General features: G+C 37.2%; 1 protein-coding gene across 2 annotated transcripts in view; it reads left to right on the top strand.

The window, feature by feature from the left end:
- PRIM2 (DNA primase subunit 2) overlaps positions 1 to 16377 on the top strand; it is a 270879-nt gene that overhangs the window by 38371 nt on the left and 216131 nt on the right. The window lies entirely within an intron of this gene.

A 16377-nucleotide genomic window follows, 5' to 3' on the forward strand; every position in this document is an offset into this window, starting at 1 on the left:
TTGAAAGAAATAGTTTGGAATTAAAGAAACAGTTGCAAATTTCGAAGACTCGATTAACTTAATTTGCTAGGGAAACTGAGGGGGAGGAACAAACTTCAGATTACTTTAGTTGTAAAGCATACTTACTATTTATTAAAGTTTTGGTTCAAAATGTTTGCTGATTATAAAGTTTAATAGTGTAAAATCAGGGGGGATTGTTAATGTAATAGTTTATGTCAAACCATTGAAATAAAATTCCAAGTATATTTGGGTGAAAATAAATGGTTGTAGGAGTTCAGTCTTGAACTATTGACTGTCTCAGGAGTCAATGAATATTTCCCAACGAGAAAGGAGATTGCAGTCTTCATTGAAAGATATTTTTGCTGGGTGTAGAATTCTAGGTTGGCTGGGACTTTCTTTTAGCACATTGAAGATACATGATTCTGCTATCTTCTGGCTTCCACTTTTGCTATTGAGAAGTCAGCTGATGGTCTAACAGTAGCTCCTTTGAAGGTAAGACAGCCACCCTGCTCGTTGTCTCCTTTTAAGATACTCTGTTTGATTTAAACGTCCTCGGTTTGTCTAGGAGTGGAATTCTTATTTATCCTGCTTGGGTTTCACTAGGCTTCTTGAATCTTGTACTAATTCTGAAAAATTCTTAGCCATTATTGATTTTAAACATTCTTTGTCCCATTTTTCCTCCTTTCTGGTATTCCAATCAAATGTATTTTAGACCTTCTTAGTCAGTCCTTCACATCTCATTCTCATATCTCATTTTTTTAATTCTTTGCTGAAATACAGATTATTTTTCCTGAACTATTCCCAGTTTGTTATTTCTCTATTCTATTTTGTCTGTTCTGCTGCCATTGTGTTTTAAATTTTGGCTATTGTAATTTCTGGAAGTTCTATTTGGTTCCTTTAAAGATCTGCTGTGTTACTTTTTATGGATCCTTGTTCCTTGCCATTTAAAATTTGTTGTTCTCTTCTCTAAATGTTGTCAGTTGCTTTTTAATCTGTGCTTGATAATTCTAAGGTTTAAAATCTGTGTAGTCTATTCCTGTTATTGTTGTACATGTTGCTCACTTATGCTGCCTTGTTTCCTTATGTGCCTGTGTATTTTTGATTGATTTTTGCCCTTTGCACAGGTTTTTTAGGGAGTTCCCAGGATGAATGTGCTCGGAGAGGTACTGCGTTGCCTCTACCAGGCTTCTGGGGGTAGTTCCAGTCAGGGACTCTTTACAAACCATGTTTAGGATTGTGGCTCCCTGGCCCATCCAGACTGTGGATGTGTGCCTAGGATGTGTGCCTGGGGTGGCCACAGCTTCTTTAAGAGTTTATTTTTCCTACCTTCTTCTTTTTCTGCTTTGTCCAGTGCCAAGAGAGCCAGCTCTTCATTCTCATGTGGTTGGAGGAGAGATGGTGGGTGAATTCTAGTTCATTCTTCCCCTGAGAATGTCATCCTTTGGGGTTCCAATTTAATGTAGGGAGGGTGACCTTTAGGATCCCATGTTTGGCAGGTGTTAATCCTTGTCTTTTGCCACCTTGTCCCTTGAGGCTGAGGATCTGAAGTACAAGAGGATGGCGTTGGCTGATGCCCTCAGGGCAAAAGTGGCTTTGGTTCTCCTGGGTTTAGGTTTTCTCAGAATTTGGCCTGGCAGTTCCCCTTGTGTTGTCAATTTTTTAGTGCTCTTACACTAATATGTTTTTTTGCAGTTTATCCAGCATTTTTTATTGTTTTCAGAGAGAAATAGATCTGAATAACTTAAGAAATCAGAAAGTACCTAATAGCCCAGAGCTGGAGCCCATGAGCCTGTATCCGTTGCTATGCTGTTGGAGTTGTTGTTGCAATCTGTACCCCCCTCCACCCAGCATATTCTTTGCAGCCCCTGTAAACACTGGGCTGGAGAGAGGATGGGTCTTAAGAGTAATACTACTTTGATTTGCTTAACTGTCCACGTGCTTATCTGGAGAAACTGTCAGGGAAAACCATTTTTATGAAAGGTACTGCTATTCTTACATTCACCCGGGCACGATCCTGTTATCTTTAACTTCTTGGTGTTTCCATTGCATCTTTCTTGATTGCTTATCTTTTTCTTCCATTTCTGTCACAGTATCCTACCTTACTACCACTTTACTGTAGTAACCTCTTAACAGCCTTTAATTACTACCAGAATTGGACATCCTTTTGCGTGTATGGATTTTTATGACCTTGTGTGTAAATTATCTGTTTTTATCATTTGATGATTTTATTATGTGCTCTCATTATAAATTTTTAGTCTTGGAGTTTCATTATACAGAATATTTTTCTTCTCTTTTTCTGTATTTCTTCAGTTTGAATATTGTCACCTTCCATGGTTTGTATATTCCAGTCTGTAAACATTTCACTAGGTATTGTGATAAGAGCTGGGAAATAAAAATAAGTAAACCACATTTATCTGTGCTTAGGTTCATATTATAGTGAGGGAGATATACATAGAAATGCTTATAGTGTAGTGCATAAATACTATAATACTGCATGTTCAAGCATAGAAGAGGAAGTAACTATTATTGAGGAAATCTGGGGAAACTTTGTAGAGATAATGTGTTAGTTACATAGACATTTTCCAGTAGAAGCAAGGGTATGGAAGGACATTTCAGAAATGGGAAATATGTGTAAAGTCATAAAGATAAAGTCATGGTATGCTACAGGGAGTGCACATAGGTTGGTATAATTGGAGGACGAAGTATTTTTGGGGATGAAACTTGAAACCAGGAAGAGTTTAAAGGTGTGGGTTAAAAAGGGACTTTAATGGACCCAAAGAGCCTGTGGGGTGGGGATAATGGAGTCGGTGGTGAGGAGGTATGGTTGGGGAGAGTGTGTGTCGGGGGTGGGGCTGGTGGTTGTGAATTGTGCTGTGACCGTGGGAGCGCGCTGCTGAGGTGGAGTGTGAGTGGGCAGAGTGTGCCAGGTACTGTGAGACTAGTGTTGACTGGACCATCCATATGGATGTAGCAAACACTTTGAGAGTGGCAAGAAGGCGGATGTTGACAAGGTTTGGATTTGGACTGTGTCTGTCCCAGTTTTAGCGCTGAAAGTCCCATGTCCTGAGAAACCCCTGAGTCCTGGGAACACTGGGATGGTTGGTCACCCTAGTGAGGTCCAGAAGGGCTGGATGAATTGGAGGTATTGAATGGTGGAGAGCAATCATCTGTAAGGGGTAGATGCTGGCCAGAGTGGAGGGAATGAGTTTATGCTAACTTATGCTAGAGTGGTATTCTTAGGAGACAGCACGGAGGTAGAGGAGCGTTTAGAAAAGAGGTGAAGCATGTGTGGGCAGGGGTTGGTTAGTAGAGGACAAAGTGGAAAATATTTTGGAATGAGTTCAGCAGAGGGAATATACAGATAAGCGAGGTCAGGGCTGAATTAAATGAGAGTGACTAGAGGAGCAATGCTAGGTCTCCAGAGGGGTCTATATTTTGGGCACCAACTGAGGGTACAGATGAGAGACACAGAGAGAAATAATCGAACAAAAGATTCATTGAGAACTTTGGTATAAAGTTGTTTCAGTTCTGACTCCAGGTGTCCACCAGGCTTTTAGCCTCCTGAGTGGAATGGAATAATATAAACACTCTATTCTAGTTTGTTTTTTTACTGCCACTTATTTCTCTAAGGTTCAATACTTTTGTATTTAACCCATTGTCTTTTGTTGTATATTTTTACATTTGGTCTCAGGGATAGATCTCAGTTTTTTAATAAATTAAATTTTCTTAATATTGCTTTCTAGATATTCAGCATCATTTGTTAAAAAAATGTTTGGTTTACTCATGGTTACTTTATATGTTGCTGTATCACTGGCATTTTTCTAGGCCACATCAGCCTGGGAGTGATTCAGCCCGTAAATTGGCCACTGTTTGAGTCCTGCTCCCCAATTCAAGACTGGGTTGTGTTGTGTGTGTGTGTGTATGTGTGTGTATGTGAGAGAGAGAGGGAGACAAAGAGGGTGATTGATTGAGATTGGTTAATTGGAAGTGACTCACTTCCATCTTCTGTGCCCCACATGGCTTCCTAGGTTTCTTGCCTCTGTGGTGGCATCGAGCTACTCTCAGTAAATCTTAATGTTTAAGACTGTCAATGTTGCCTGGCCACCCTGTGTACTGCTATTCTGTAAGCCTCAGCCAAATCCACTGCCCTAGTGGTGCCATTGGTGACTTTCAACTTGGTTTATCTACAGTAGTTTGGACAAACAGTCTCTGAGCCGGGCTCTGCAATTAGGTTCCTGGGGTGGTTTACTCTGTCATCTCTCTTCTGCTATGAGTGTGCTTCCCCTCCTTCTGCCTGTCTCTAACTCCTTGTGAGCAAGGCTAAGCACCAGGCCTGGTGGTATCTCGTTGGCCGTTTTGATCTTTTTCTCCCTTCTTACCTCTGGTGAACTCGGAAATGTGCTGTCTTTCTCTACCTCCACTCTCCCCAGGCCTGCTGGCCAGTCAGGACTCACAGAGCTCTGGCTGTCCTTCAGTTGCATGTGGGAAACCAGGCTTTCTCCTCTTGTGAGTGGCTGCTCCTTTCAGATTTCCTTGTTAGTGGAGTGAACTTGTCTCCTTTCATAAGCTTTTGCTGTGGTTGAGTAATATAGTTAATGTATAAGGTAGCATCTGATTTGTGTTTGTGTTGTCTGTTGGCGCTGTACCTGGCTCATAGAATCTGCTGGAGAAACGTTTGTGGGAGGGGGTGGGGAGGGGGGGGTGAAGTGGGATGGAATGGAATGCATATCTGATGTGTCCTGTCAAATTGTAATGTTCTAACATGTATCTCGTCCTGTCATGCCCAGCTCAGGAATTACTACTGTTTTGATTTATTTAGGGGACTTTTAAGAAGAACGCTTGTATAAATTACCCAGTTTTTGTAAAAAAGGAAGTTTGTTTTCTTGTAGAAGAGAAGAAATGTGCTTGAGTATAAGTAAGTAAGCTTTCCTTTTTAGTATAAATTTTAGTTTATTCTAAATGTGCCTATGCCATTTAAAAAAAAGCAGTAGTCAAGTAACCAGAGGATTGATTTTTACATTGATCAGCTTGGCAGAGTTACTAAGACATCAACACACTAATTAGAATGTCAGGATATTAAATTATTGTTTGTTTTCTAACTTTTAATGTTTTGGATGATTATAAATGACAAAGAATTTGTAAGTGAAGTAACATACCACCCTATCAATTTTGGTTAATTAACACAGCCACACAATGGTAATTATTTCCTTTTTTATTTCTTGTTTTTCTCTCTTCCCTACAGATTTACCAATTATTAACATTTAAATTTTTTCACTTTTTCCTATTGTGTGGCTCTCTTTTGTACATTTACATGACAAAAGTATGTTGTAAAAATTGGATTATAAATAGCAAAAATGTTTTAAACTTTTATTTTAGGTTGGTAAGTGTTCTCATTATTTATTACTATGTAACAACTACCCCCAAACCTAAAACAACAATTCTAAAACCTAACATCAAATCTTAAAGCCAAAACCTAACCCCAAAACTTAAAACAATAACCATTTTATTATATCTCACAATTTTGAGGGTAAGGGATTCAGACTGGGCTCAACAGGGCAATTCTTCTGCTCCACATGGTATCATATGGGGTTACTTGGTTGTTCTAGGATGTCCAGGACGGATTCCTTATGTGCCTGGTGCTGAGGTGAGGACTTCCAGAAGACTAGACTCTACTGGGATCCTCTCTGTGTGATTCTGCCAACAAGGGAGTGGGAGTTCTTTGGTGATCCAGGACTCTAAGAGAACAGGGCAGAAGCTGTCAGTTCTCTCAGAGATGACGTCTGGGTCTGGCACAGCATCACTTTGCCATATCGTTGGTCATAGCGGTTGCAGGCCAGCCCAGGTCAAGGGAGGGCAAGTAGATCTCAGCTCTCAGTGGGAGGAGTGTCAGAAAATTTGCAGCCATCTTTAATCCCCACAGTAAGATTAATGAGCAGGTCACAGTGCATTTGGGAAACAAGGTGCCCTGTATAGATGACAAGACTTAATATAGAACCTATATTTATTAGAAGTGGTAATAACAATATTAAAAAATCAGGATATTTGCTTTCAGTATTTGCTTTATCCACAGATTTTTAATTTCATTATAAAAGAAATGATTCCTAATTGTTTCATAATACATTGGATGTTTTAAATAGTCTTTCCATTAATAGATTGTTTTAATATTGTTGGAATTCTTAGCATATCTTTTTGCCGGCTAGTACAGATATATTTCATTTTAAGAAAAACTGATACTTGAAATCATTGATTTACGTTTATCGATGCCATGCCCCTTTCCACAAAGGATTCCAGGTGACTTGCAACAAGACACACATGACAAATCTGTATGGAAGTAAAATATAAATAGCAGTGGATAATGAAGATCAAGAAAACCAGTCAGTTAGTGGCATCACCATTTGCCCAGTGACTAAAGCTCCAATCCTGGGAGTCTTTTCTCCACCTCCTTCATTTGCAATCCATCAGTCTGTGCTGCATCCAAAATATATCCCCAGTCTGTCCGCTGGCGTTTTTTCCACCATTGCTTCCCTAGTTCAGGCCACCATCATCTTTTCCCTAAACTACCAAGATAGCCTCTTAAGTCAGCCTCCTTCCTCTACTCCAGTCCCTCTGACAGTGCCTTCTTCATTCAGCAAAGAGCGGTCTTTCAAAAGCGCAGTGCAAATCCGATTGTAACTTTCCTCTGACTGAAGCCTCTGTTTAAGGCGCCATTCTCAGTATAAAAGTCTGTCTCACCAGGTGTGGGGACCATGTTCACCTCTTGACCACCTCTCAACCACCTCTCGACCAACCCTGCCTGCCACTGCTCTCCAGTGGCCTTCTTTCTGTTCCTTCAACCTGCCAGCCTTTTTCCTTTTGAGGAAAAAGGACCTTTTAGGACCTTTGCACCAGCTGTTCACTCTGCTTGCCATAGGTTCTTGCCACAGGTTTTGCATGGCTGACTCCTTTTCATTCAAGTTTCCATTTAAATGTCTCTTCTTCAGAGAGACTTTAACTGACCGCACAACTGCAAGTGTAAATCTGTTCATCCACAGCACTTCCCCTTGTTTTCGTTTCATCGTAGATCACTACTTGACGGTTTCTTGTTTATTGTCTGTCTCACCCCATTAAAATATAAGCTTCATGAGAGCCATTTTTTTTGGGGGGGCGGTTTGTTTATAGCTGGATCCAATCTGCTGGGAATAGTGCTTGGAACATAATAGTTTTTCAGTGTTTTAGAAAGAGTGAATGAGTGCTACATAAAAAATCAAATGTTGGAATTGATGGTGGTATTTCCAGGACATGATAAGTTTATTTTAGGAAAGAGGATTCTTTCCCTGGGATTTACTCTTTAGACTGGTGATATGTATCAGAATCACTAACTGACCTTTTAAAAAAAATACACAGCTCTGGGCTTCAGTCTGTAGGTCTAGGTGGCACCAGGAATCTAATTTTGAAAAGCTCCACTGCAAATCTGATGTGCATCCTTGTTTAAGGACCAGGGCCTGAGAGAGAGAGCTGTGTGGCTTCAAGTAGAAAACTTCTGGCCAAATTATTTATAAACATGATTGAATATCGTTGATTGGAAGTTTGTAGAGTAAATCTCTGGGAAGCGTTATTTATATCTTTACTTTAGAGGCCAATGTAATAGACTAGCAGTTCCAAAGTGGTGTGCCCAAGATGATCATTTGGGAGTGTGGGGAGAAAATAAATAATACAACTTACATATTTTAAATCTCACTCCTTTTACATTTTTGGGAGGAAAGGCATGTTTTAAGTACATAATGTATAGTAATACATGTATGTAATTTTAAATAAATATACATCTATTTGAAGTATGTGCTCAAAATATTTTATTGATGAAAATGTGTGATCCAAAGAGGACGGAGATCACTCTGCCAGTCAGGGTGGGTCATACAGTGGTAACAAATGACCCCACATCTCAGTGACTACTAGAAAGGTTTGTTTCTTGTTCATGCTCTATGTCTCCTGGGGGCCATCTACAGCTCTGCTCTGTGTCATTTTGACTCTGTGACTCACGCTGATTGAGCAGCCTTTATCTGGAATTTCACCAGTTGATGTGGCAGAGGCAGGAGAGAAGCGGGGAAACCATGTGCTTGTAAAGCTTTTGCTTGGGACGGACACATGTCCCTTCTGCTTAGATTTCACTGGCCAAAGCAAGTCCCGTGGCTGATGTGTAACCCTCCTCAGTGAGGGACTCTGTGCAGGGTGGATAGCAGTTGTCCACAGACAACCTCTACCTCGCTGTTTACTGTGTGGGACGTTTGCACGTCCAGAGCTCGCTCTTAATCTCCTGTCAGGATTGCTGGCAGAGTGAAACTGCTCTCTCAGTTCCTGGTTTGATGAAGAATATCAAAAACAAAAAGACATATATAGCCCAAATCCTTAATTCTATTAGTAAGGCAGCATGTAAAGCAATATAATTATAAAATATCGAAATAAAACTTTACCAAAACTATTAAATAAAGCCCAGTGTGATTTTTGCTTGACAAAAAGATCATGCCATTATACCATATGCCGTTTGAAACATTCAGGTACTGACTGTTTGGTGGGTGGGTATGCATAACAGGGATTGAGGTGTGGGAAATTGTGAGTAGTGGTGGGAAGAGAAGAACGTCAAAGCTCAGATGTTCAGGGTCTGTGCTGATTGAGAGTTAATCAGAACGAAGGTTGAGCATCTCTGGGATAGTGATGGAAGTCACTCAGAAATGTGACTCCATTTAGAGCAGTTTCTTTATATACCTGTCTTCAGGAAGGTGTTTGTTTTGTGAAGCGTGATATGCCTTAAAGTGTGAGATGTTGCAGTGATTGCCTAACTTAATCAGTTATTTTGTAATACCCCCTAAAGACCAGTTCTGTGTTAGTTTAACTGATAAAATGACAGGTTTATAGAAACCAGTTTAGTTGCAGGAAACATTTCACTTTATTCCTGGGAAAAATTGTAGAAAACAGAAGCTAATCAAAATGGAAATTACTGATAGTAATAATAAATATTTACCATTTATTGAGGTCGTGCTATTTGTTATGCCTGTTCTAGACACTTTCCCTACTTTTATTTAAAAGCTACATGAAATGGGTATTATTTTCTTCATTTTACTAATGAAGAAATTGAGGTGTGAAGAGGTTAATTAACTTATTTAAGATTTGAACTCAGGCTTCTGCAGTTACAAAAACTGTATACTTTCCACTCTGTTACTCTGCTTTTATGATTGTTCTGCTATACCTGTTTTTACTCTCTTATGTGAGATTCTTTGTTAGCAGAAGTAGGAAGCCATTTAATCTCCTCTTGCTCTTTTAGCGGATGAGTATTTCCTTGGTATGCAGTACGTAGCCCATTAAGGGAGTCTGAGAAAATGAAATAGGCTTATATTTTTCCCGGTAGTTTTTAGACAGTGGAAGAGAATACTCAAGATTGTTTTAGAAATTTGAAATGCGTAATGAAGTCAATAGCAGTTTACACTAATTATTAAAGTTTCAGACAGTCATCTTACCTTTCAGTGAGAATTCTCTTACTTTGGCCATTTAAATTTTGATTATAACTGAATAGATAAAAGAAGATTTAGAATGTGTGTGACAAATGGATGAACTCTTTAATTCACCAAGGAAAAATAGAATATTTACTGAAAGGCTATAGCACAGGAAATGACATAAATTCTCGACAGAATGTCTGTGATTTGGAATGCACCTGGTTACTATGGGTGAACAGTTTGGAAACACATTGAATTCCTTAGAATTTATTTTTTTGGGTACATTTTAATGAAAGAAAATCTTATTACAATCTTTAAAAGCCTACTCTAGTTTTTACTCAAGGTCTTGAGATTTTTTTTTTTTTGCAGGCAGTTGAATTCTTTATTTTTATTGAGGTAATATTGGTTTATAACATATAAATTTCAGGTGTACATCATTATCTTTTGATTTCTGTGTAGACTACATCATGTTCACCACCCAAAGACTAATTACTGTCCCTCACTGTACACATGTGCCCTATCACTCCTTTTGCCCTCCTCCCTCCCCACTTCCCCTCAGGTAACCACCAGTCTAATCTCTGTATCTGTGTGTGTGTTTGTTATTGTTGTTGAGGTTTTTTTGTAAATTGAGTCATGACTGTATTTCTAAGGCAGAGGACCATTTGAACAGGTAAAGTTTCTCCTGTAGCTAACGTGTTCTGTCGTGTGACAGTTGAACTGATGTGTGCTTCTCTCGCTTCCCTAACATTTACTTGGTAAGCAGTTAATTGCTTATAAACACCTGTGGTATTGTTACTACAAATATATGAATTGAGTTTAGAGAAAGGAGAGATGCTCTGTTACCCCAGGAGAAGTATTAGGAGTACTTATATATTGCTGTGGGATTTGTTTAGTTAGAACCCAAAATATTATTAGGACAAACATCTGTATGTACAAAGATACTTATTTCTTGGTTGCTGTCAAAAGTGATTAGAAAAGGGCCATAGTGGATTAACACACTTGGCCTCAACTTCAGTTTTGTCAGATTCAGTCAAAACTATTTGGGCAAAAAACAATACATGTGGTCAATTATAATTACCCTCATTAATGGTGGGGAGAACAGGCATGTATATTAAAATTTTATTTAATTTCAAATAAGTAAGCATTGATTGAGCAAATTTGAAATATATTTTTTTCTATTTATATTTTTAATTTCCAGTTGGAAATTCACTTAAAAAATAATGAAAGACTGTCAATGAAGACATTAAGATTTCTTGTTCTCCTTTCACTATATCTCCCTGATCAGTTTCTTTATAAATTGCTGTGTGAGAATTACAGTTTAGCTCTAAAACTGGTCTAAAACATAGCTACCTTCTCTCAAATATTCTCTGCAGTGTGTATCTGACTGTGTATTTCGAGTTTCAAACGATTGCCCTTGTGGAATGCAAAGTGAAAGGTAAATAGTTAAGTAGAGAAGTTACTGTCAACAGAGATACATGTAAACAAAGCAAATCCTAAAGCAGAATAATCTGGTGTTAGTGCTTAGAAAAATATTTGCTATTGCTGAACCTCAATTTAAACACTTTAGAATGAGCATTGATTAAATATAATTTGTGCTGTGACACCTGTTAAAATTTTTGAGTTTTCATGACATCTAGTTATATTTTAGTTTCTGTATTTTTATCCTGTTCGTTGTCCAAAAGGAATTGAGGTGAAAATTTTCAATTGATGACTTTCTCTTGCATTAATTTTGATGTTACGTGTTTGTTCAACTGTCTTGCAAAGTAATATCATTTTGTTTGTTTTGTTTATTTGGAGACTGTGTGGCCTTGTGGGCTTTAGTGTCAGAATTTAGTTGGAAATCCAGTTTGGTTTCTATTCCTATTAGCTGTAACACTAAGATAATATCTACCTTGTAGGGTTGTTGGTAGGATTAAATGAGATAGTGTAAATAAAGTGGTTAGGACAGTAACTAGCACATGGTATGCATAGGCCTCAACCTTCACTGGCTTTTGAATAATCTACAGATTGACACACCTCAACTGCCTCCTCTGTGCTGTATTTCAGCTTTTGTATAACAACCAGTGAGCAACATTTCGAGCCATTGCACGGTGGTGAGATACTGTCAACCAGCCAGCAATTCTGTTTGGGTAGTATTGCCATCATTGTTTTCATGGTACGGTTTGGGCAGGTACTTAACTACTTTGTAGGGCTTTGCTGTTACTTTTGAAATTCCACCTTGTGCCCTTCCTCAACCAATCCTTTCCTCTCTTTCCTAGAGGAAACCACTAAAGTCTGACTTTACGATAATCACTTCCTAATCTTTATTCCTTTAGTATTCATCTGAGTATTTATCCCTAAACAATATAATTTTCTTTATTAAAACAAAACTTTATATAAATGGCATAATTGAGTATGTTTTACTTTGTGGCTGGATTATTTTGCTTAATATATTTTTAATATTTATGCAAACTGTATGAAGTTGTACTTTGCTTATTTGTGTTGCTATGCTATATTCTGCACTATGAATATACCAGTTATTTATTTATTCTGCTTTTTATGCATATTTGGGTTACCACTTTTTGCTATTATGAATAATGTTGCTCTATGGTTATATGAATAATGCTTGTTCATGTTTCCTTGTCTGTTTCTCCAGGGCAGTGGTCTGAGAACTGGAACATTCCTATCACTTGGAAAATTGTTAGAAGTGCCAGTTCTTGGGACCCACCCCAGACCTTATGAATTAGAAACTCTAGGAGTGGGACCCAGCAGTTTGTGTTTTAACAAACCTTCTAGGTGATTCTCATGAATCGTACAGTTTGAAATCCATTGCTCTAGAGTAGGGCTCGGCAAAATATGATCCATGGGCCAAATCCTGCCTGCTGCCTGTTTTTGCATGGCCTGTGAGCTAAGACTGGTTCTTAGGTTTTTAAATAGTTGAAAAAAATTAAAAGAAGAATAACATTTCTTGACACAGGAAAATTATATGAAATGTAAATTTCAGAGTCCATAAATAAAGTTTTATTGTAACACAGCTATGTCCATTTCTTTACATATGGCTGTTTTCTTGCTACAGTGGCAAGCTATGTACTTGTGACAGAGACCTTGTGGTTTGCAAAGCCTAAAATATTAATTATCTGGCCTTTTCTAGAAAAAGTTTGCTTATCTCTGCTCCAGTGTATATACTTAGGAGTAAAATAGCAGGTTATGTGGTATGTTTACCTTCAACTTATGAGATAATGCCGAAATTTTTAAAGTAGTTATTTTTAACTACTTTAGTAAAGTAAAACACAATTTACACTCCTGTCATTAGGTTATGAGAGTCCCATTGCTCTACACTTTCATCTGTATTGTCCAACTTAATTTTAGTTGTCCTGGTGGGTGTGTAGTAGTATCTTCATTGTGTTATTTTGCCTGCAAAATTGTAGTGTGAAAAATTTCAAACAAACAGAAAAGTTGCAAGAATCTTATAGTGAATATCCATATGTACTCACTACCTAGATTCTACAATTTCCGTTTTACTATACTTGTTTTATCACATATTGTCCATTCCTCTATCTACCCATCAGTCCATTTCAAAGTAAGTTGCAGTAATCAGTATACTTCCCACCAAATACTACAGCCTGCATATCATTAACTAGAATTCAGTGTTTGTTAACAGTCTCTTTGTATTTAAGGTACAATTTACATACAATGAAATGCGCAAATCTTAAGTGTACCATTCATGAGTTCTGACAAATGCATGAACTTGTGTAACTCAAACTTATCAAGATACAAAACATTACTATCACCCCTGAAAGTTTCCTCATGCTCTATCCCAGTAAATCCTTGTTCTCATCCTCTAAAAGTCAACCACTATTCAAATTTTTTCTACCATATTAGTTTTGCCTGTTATAGAACTTCGTATAAATGGGATCATATAAGTCTTTTTGTGGTCATATATTTTCATTCTTCTTAGGTAAATACCTAGGAGTAGGATTGCTGGGTCGTAGGGGCACATGTCGTTAGTTTTATAAGAAACTGCCACGTCTTTTTCCAAGGTGGCTGTAACATTTATATTCCCACCGACGATATATGAGTCCCGGTTCCTCCACACCCTCACCAACATTTTTTTTTCCACTTTTAATGTTAACCGTTCTAGTGGCTGTGGGGTGTTATGTCATTGAGGTTTTCACTATGGTTTTAGGTTGATGACTAAGGAGGTTAAGCATCCTCTCATATATTTATTGACCCTTTGAGTTTTCTCACTTGAGTGCCTCTTTATGTCTTTTTCTCATTTTTCTATTGGATTGATTATCTTTTTTCTTATTTCTATCTTGGCTATTCTTGGTCCTTTGCATGTCCGTATATATTTTAGAACCAACTTGTAAATGTCCACACACAGATGCAAAAGCATTTGAAAGTGTGTTGAATCTATAGGTCAATTTGAGGAGAATTGGTACATTTACAATTTTAAGTCTTCTGGTGCATGTTTGTGGGATGTCTGTTATTTTGGTTTTCTCCCTCAGTAAGGTTTTACAGTTTCTTTGTGGAGGTCCTGCACATCTTTCGGTAGATTAATTCCTAGGTACTTGATAGTTTTAATTTATGAATGGTAGCTTTTAAAAAAATTCCATTATTGAACTTGGCTGCTGGCGTACAGAAATACAATTGGTTTTTCTATATTTGGCGAGGTATCCAGAAATCTTGCTTAATTAGGTCAATAGGTATAATAATTTATCTGTGAACATTTCTGGATTTTCTAAGGATACTGATCATATAATCTGTGAATAATGACAGTTTTGTTTCTTCTTTTTCAATCCTTATACTTTTTTTTGGGTCTTACCTGTCTAGTTCTCATTTATGGTGTCTTGCTTCCTTATGTGCTGTGTTATATTTGTGTGCTGGAGATTGTTATTTGGAAAGTATTTGGAGGACTGTATTGAGGCCTAGAAGGACTATATCTTTCTCCAGACGGGTTTTCATTTGTTTCTTTCATGGGCCTGTGGGCGCTGCTGGTCCAGGATAATTTTAATTCAAATCCAGAATCTGAGGTCCCTGGCCCACAAGATAACTGGAAACTGGGCTGCAGATCCATATGAAGGGTTATAAACTTCTGGTTCACCTCCACCTGAGTCCTTCTGGGTCCTAGAGAGTAGGGAATCATTATCTACTTTTGGCAGAGTTTGTTTGAGGCGGCTGTCCCAGAATTAGCAAATATAAAAGTGGGCTTTAAATGACAGGGCTTGCCTGTTGGCCTGGCAATTCCTAAGTAACCTATGAGACCTTTGATGCAGATGGATTGGTCTAAGTTACCTAGTGCACAATTACTGCACCTTAAGGTGTTTGATTCCACTGAGTGTTTAATTTCTGTTCCTGAATTTTTTGTCTGTTTCTAAAAGATCTTTCTCTCTTTTTTTCTCTCACAAATGACTTTTTGTAGGTTCCCATTCATACAAATATCATCATGCTTATCTTTCATTTCTTTACACATATTAACATAGTTATTATCTGTATACTTTATGAGTCTTTTTCTTTTGTTTTTGCTCATGAAGTGATGTTTTATTGTGTGCCTTGTTATAAAATACAATGTGCTTGACATTGTATTTGAAAATGTATTTGCCGGAATCCTTTGAGGCATGCTGTGAATGTACTTTCCTCCAGAGAAGATTTGAGTTTGCTTCTGCCAGGGGTCTGGGGCGTTTGAATCAGGGACCACCTTACAACAAGTTCAAGGCTGGGAATTTCCCTGATGGCCCATAGCATTTGAGCAAGAGGGTCTCTCGTTAGATGCCCCACTTCATGTGGGCCTGATTTTGTGTGTGTATATGTATATTTATTTATGTATATGTATTGTATTTATATATATATACATATTTATGTATATATACATATATAAATAAATCTGTGCTTTAAAGAAGATGCTTTTAACAATTTTATCAGCATTTTTTCTTTAATTTCTGTGAGAGGTTGATCTGAATCATATAGCCTGCTTTACTGAAACATCAAATGCTACTGCAATTTATTTAACTAAATACCTGTTGTTGGACATTTAGTTTTTTTCCTTATTATTATAAATAACATTGTGATGAAGAGAAATTGTCCCTATTTGTGTATTTGTCCTGTTATTTACTTAAGATTAATTCTGGAAATAAAATTGTTAGTCTGCATGTTTTAAGGCTTTTCGATATGTATTGTCAAAGTGCCCTATACAAGATTGTCCCAGTACTATGTATTCTAAATCTTTTTACCTTTTGCCATTTTAATAGGTAGAAAATAATACCATATTATTATTTTAATTTGCTTTAATTTTTTTCACTTATATGAATATTGGCTGTGTTTTACTTTTGGATTACTAGTACTTATATCCTACTACCCAGGGGTTTATTGAGAGTAACTCAGATGACAAATGATGTAAATATTTCCCTCAGTTTGTCATTTATGTTTCATCTTCATTTACAGATTTTTTATTTCTCTATAGAAGTTAAAAATTTTTGTCTAGTCAGATCTATCAATCTTTTCTTTTTAAAGCCATAATTAGCCTGAGATAATAGATTTATAGTTGTTCCTGGAAAAGCTAGTGTTTTAGGTTTAGAGTTGTTTTATGTGGCTAGAAATAGTTAATCACTCTTAACTGCAAATAGGTATTTTAATAAATTAACATAACTCTTAAATTGGGATAATACTCATTTTTCGTCTATATTAACCTGAGTTTTTATTATAATTCTTTTCCTTATTATAATACTTTCTGTTTCTCTGCTACTGTTCTTTTGGTATATATCCTCAGAAATTGGCAGAGTAGAAATTTGAAAGTATGTTGAATTTACATTGTCTTTCATATTTTGGCTTCATTAATGATAATGATGATTCAGTAATTGTATTAGGAATGATTTCAGACATCATAATAAAAGTGTAGAATCTTCACTAGAACAGGATAGTGTTTTATTGAAACTGA

Source organism: Ceratotherium simum, chromosome 13 (assembly GCF_057802395.1).
Source record: "Ceratotherium simum simum isolate JZ-2026a chromosome 13, ASM5780239v1, whole genome shotgun sequence".
In the NCBI taxonomy this organism is placed as follows: Eukaryota; Metazoa; Chordata; class Mammalia; order Perissodactyla; family Rhinocerotidae; genus Ceratotherium; species Ceratotherium simum.